The sequence below is a fragment of the Pteropus vampyrus genome, unplaced genomic scaffold (genome assembly GCF_000151845.1).
Source record: "Pteropus vampyrus isolate Shadow unplaced genomic scaffold, Pvam_2.0 Scaffold108, whole genome shotgun sequence".
In the NCBI taxonomy this organism is placed as follows: domain Eukaryota; kingdom Metazoa; phylum Chordata; class Mammalia; order Chiroptera; family Pteropodidae; genus Pteropus; species Pteropus vampyrus.
The window spans coordinates 646,991-652,389 of NW_011888889.1; positions in this window are offsets into that span (position 1 = coordinate 646,991).

Below are 5,399 nucleotides of genomic sequence, written 5' to 3' on the forward strand. Positions count from 1 at the left end.
ATGGTAGTTGCCCAGTAAATAGCTGAACAAGTGAATGATTATGCACACACACATAATTTTAAAAGACAAATAGGTCTAATATTCTGGGATCTAAGATCTCTAGCTGCGCTGGTCTTGCTACTCTTCTAATCACCACACGCACCCTGCCTTGGCTATCATCATTCTTTGGCACACTCTCCTCCCATATTTTCTTGACTTTAAACATTCTTTAAATCTTTGCTCAGATATTACTTTATCAATGAGGTATATACCCTGATGAGCCCATTGAAAGTTTTAATCCTCTCTACATTTCTGATCCTCATTATTCTGTTCTATTTGTGTTAGCCTATAGCACATATCAGCTTATGATAATTAGTACATGATATTTATTGTTTATTTTCCATCTCATCCAATGAGAATATAAACTCCAGAAAGGCAAGGATTTTTTTTTTTTTATGTTTTGTTGTTCAAAGTAAACTCAACTTTATAAGAGTGCCTAGCTTAGTGCAGGCTCTTATTAAACATTTGCTGAATAAATGAAAGAGATGAAGATGAAAGGCTAGATTTAAGAAATATTAAGACCTAATGAATTATTGGATATGGAGATTAAAAGGAAGAACCAAGAATCCCTCAATTTTCTAGCATGTGTGACTGGGTAGATTGTAATTTCACTAGTCAAGAAAGATTGCTGAAAGAAGAGAAGATTTAGAAAGAAGACAGTAAGTTCTGATTTGAATATATTGAATTTGAGATACCCGAGGGTGTATTGGTGAGAAGTCCACCTGGAAGCTCAGAGAGAGGCTGGAGCTAAGTACAGAAAAGTTAAAGTAATCTGCATATAAGTGATTACTAAAACAGTAGAATGAATGAGATTGCCCTTGGAGAGTAGTTCACAAGGGAAGCAATGGACCAGTAACAGATTCTAATAAATATTATAACTAGTAAAAAATTTATACTATCACAAATAATAAATGGTGAAATATCATCTTTCTATATTATGATTTGGACGATAATTAGAGGTGGTGAGGTGATATGGGGCAATCTCAGGAAGTGAGGCAGTTGTTTAATTATCACACCCATCACACTTCCCAAAGCTTAAATCAGTGCACCACCAATTATCCTGATGGATCTAAAAGATCCACGCCTCCCCTGCCCACCTTAGGTGTGCTGAGAGTAAGCTTTGTAGTTTCTCCTGTTTTTCCAGGGCAAGCTTGTAAACCCTAAGAGTCTTTATATTTGTCAAAAAGAATGAGATCCAAATTCATAGATTGCATTTTCCATCAAATTATTTTGATTCTCCGTTAATTGGCATTCATTCAGTGGATATCCCTAAACAACTGGCACTCTGGGGCCATGTAGCAGTGTTCTGGAAATTATATGCAAAGCTCCATTGTCTTTAAAATTGGCTAGATTAATTTTATAAATCTGATGAGGTTACCTACAGTTTAAGATGAAACAAAAATTATATTTTTAATATTATAAAAGATTTTTAAAATAATTTAGTCTTTGCGCCTAATATTATTGTGTGATCGACATATGCCATATGTATTTGTATGTAGTATGACTATTTCCTAAAAATCAAAAAGTGTTCTGAAATTATTTGATTTTTTTTTCTGATTTCTTCTATAGTTTCAAAATAGTATTATAACATTCCACTAGATATGGTTTTGACAGAGTGAGTTATTGGATTTCCAAAACAATGGATATGTGTGAAATATTAAATTTGTCTTAGTTCTAAAATAAGAACAGTGTCCACTCTGGTCTGGAAGAGTAGCATTTCAAATGATAGTTTCTGGCAGACTGGTGAGAACAGGTGTATTTTAATTAAATTTCTTCAACTTAATCTGCCACAGTGTGTAGGCTCTTTCCTCAATCTTTTCACGGAAGTGAAGAAATTCCGAAAAAAGTTAGGTTTATATTCAATATTTTCTTATTTTAAAAAGCGGAGACATATAGAGAAAGTTTAAACCTAGACCTATTATATATCCAACTACATAAATTAGTCAAGGCTACTGTGAGAGTTAATAAACTACTAATACATTTGAGAAGTTCGTGCTAAGAGTAGACAACTCTGGATGGTTAATAATAAAGAGATCATGTTGTATCATGCTGTCCTGAGAAATTTTAGAATCTCCAAACTAGGAGACTGTGTTTCAGACTCTCTGGGTCCCAAGCAGCAGAAAAATTAAAGTGTTGGGGACACATGGATATGAATGGCCCATGTAGCTGTAAAAGGTTGAAAAGCCACTTGGCCAAAAGTGAAAATTCTGTCTATATAAACACAATTCTCTGTTAGTCCATTGATGATCACACCTGGAAAAGGAGTGTTGGGAAGATTGAGTAGAACAAAATTCAAGGGCAAGGGGTCGAGAGGGTAGGACAGACTTGGTGATGCAGACCACTTACTAATCACGATTTGATGTCCTATATAAGAGTCAAAGTTAGGCATGAGCTCAGTATTAAGTTTCATGAGGCACTGATGGAACCACCTGTGGGACCATGGGGATCATGAAGACTATGCTGTCACATTTTTTGGCAAGATCCTCCTATCGAAGCAGCAAGGGGGCTGGGGAAACTAAACTTACCATACCACTTCTCATGAGCCTCACTTCAGCCAAGCATCAGCAAATTTACTCTCAGTTTTTAGAATAAAGGAGGGGAGTCCTTTTGTCATACACATTAAGGCCCACATTAGACTTTCAATTGGTCCCATTATTACTGGTAATAAATACCACTGACCACAAATGAAATGATTAAACTGCTGAAAGCTGTACATATCAAGATCACAGGCAGATATAGCTTCAGTTGTAGTTAAATATGCAGTTTGCTACACTACTAGATGTAAGGAATGAATAGGCTAAAAGGTAAATTTCCATCAAGCTTCTCCCTGATTTGTATTTTCTGAGATCACGTTATTGAAAAATAGATGATCTGTAAAAGCAGAAATTAAAAGTTAAAAAAGACAATGATGGAAAAATGGATTTATGGAGGCCTGAACTCTGCTTGGACGAAGAAGGAAGACAGAAAGTAAAGTGGTTATTATTTTCTTGCTGAGTCAGTGAGAAGAGAAAGGGAAATCCATATTACAAAAAAAGACTGAAAAAGAATCTCATAAAAGTGTCTCTCAAATTCTCAACCAGACTGTTGTATTTCTTAAATTGAGGACAAGTTGAAATACCGGAGAGAGGTTGGAATTCTGCTGAGACACATTAGAGTGGTTGAAATCTGGCTTATTGAGGTTGCACAAATTCTTCTGCTTAAGAACTTTTAAGTTATAAATGTTTATAGATAATAACAGTCACTCACCAGAGCATAAGCTTGTCAAGTCTGCCTACCATCAACAGATGCTTTCATGATCACACTGCTATTTTTGTCTCAGCCATTTTGCTGTTTCAGGCAGTGGCTTTTAAATTTTGACCACAACCTACAGTAAAAGATACATTTTACATCCTGACACATAAAAACAAACATTATAATTTAAGTGAAAGAGTTATAAGATAAAGCCACATGGGAAATTCTTTGTTATTTCCTTTTCTTTGCTATGCTATTCTATTTAATTCTATTGCTGATCACAATTCACTGTTTACTCCCAGTATCATGGGTTGTTTGATATGTTGTATGAAACATGACAACTTAAGGTTTTCTTTCTTTTTAACTGAAGTAGGTCTGTTTATAAAGTGATTTCTTACAAACAAAACAACAAATGAAATTATTTTTAGAGACTTTAAATAAAATAAGAAGAATATAAAATAGTGATTGTTTCCTGATGAATCTTATTTAAAGATTAAGTTGTAACTTTCATCACTTGTACCATGGATCACTTAAGTGGCTCTCGTTAGACTCCTGAACAAGTACACTTATCAACTACCCAACGATGCTATAAATATAGATGATGATAGGAAGTGTCAGTTCAGATGGAAAGCTTCTATTATATGGTATTATTTTGGTCTGCATTTATCCTTTGTTTGTGTATTAATATATAAAATTTAAATTTCAAATACAATTTTTCTTATTCATTCTAATTTTAATTTAGGAGGCAAGTTATATTCGCAAATAAACAAATTCACTTCAGAATACATAAATATAGCTAGAGGTTTATTTATGAATAAGAATTAATTATTCTTTAGTATCTGAAACCACTTTTTGTGGAATGCCTATATCTGAGACAGAGGAAAACATTTCCAGAGAATTTTTATTCATTTCAATTTTTCATATATCAGACATACACACACACACACACACACACACACACACACACACACACACATAGTGAGAAGTATATGAGGAAGAAGTCAAAGCAGTTATTTGCATATTCCAGAAAATATATTTAGTCAATAATGTCAACTGAAGAAAAAAATTTAATTTGGGTAGTTTTTCATAAGTTTGTTGTTGTTTTTCACAGGACATACACAGCCTTAATGATTTGGTCAAGTTGTTTGAATTTGATTTATGTTGAAATAACAGCTGGGGTCAAAATAAAGCTTAATCCAAATTCCATAGAGCGGGGAAATTTCCTAAGTGTAACCAGATTGACAGTTCACTCTCATATATAAACATAACATTGTGACTTAGGAAAAATAGAAATGACAGGCTAATGAACATACTGACCTGTGGCAATTTACTAAAGAATCTAAGGTATTTATAATTTCTTTTTTAAACTGATTGAGAATGAATCAATATATAATATTCTAAATGAGAAGTTTTTAAAAAAAATTTTTCCAGCTCTATTGAAATGTAATAGATAATTAGTTGCTCATATTTTTATTGTACAATTCAATTAATTTTTTTCAACTATATTTGGCATACAACAATATGTTAGTTTCAGTTGTACAGCATAGTGATTACAGATCTATATAATTCGCAAAGTGATCACCCCACTAAATCTAGTACCTCACTTCCCCCTTACATATTTATTACAACGTTGTTGACTATTTTCTTTATGCTACTTCACAACTATTTTGTAACTATCAATTTGTACTTCTTAATCTCTTTGCCCTTTTCACCATCCCCCCAACCTCCTCCAATCTAGTAGCCCTCAAAATATTCTCTGTATCTATGAGTTTGTCTCCATTTTTGTTGTTGTTATTTTTTTCTGTAGATTCCACATGTTCGTGAAATCATGTAGTATTTGTCTTTCTCTATCTGACTTACTTTATTCAGCACAATATCCCCTAGGTCTATCAAGGTACATCCCTTTCCTTTTAGTCTGTGTGTGTCTTTAACTCTGAAGTGAGTCTCTTGTAGACAGCATATGTAGGAGTCTTGTTTTCTTATTCATTCAGCCACCCTTTCTTTTGGTTGGAGCACTTAGTTCTTTTCCATTTGAGATACTTGTCGATAGATATGTTGTTATTACTATTCTTTATTCATGTTTTTGATACATGTTTTTTCTCCTTAAAGAAGTCTTTCCAACATTTCCT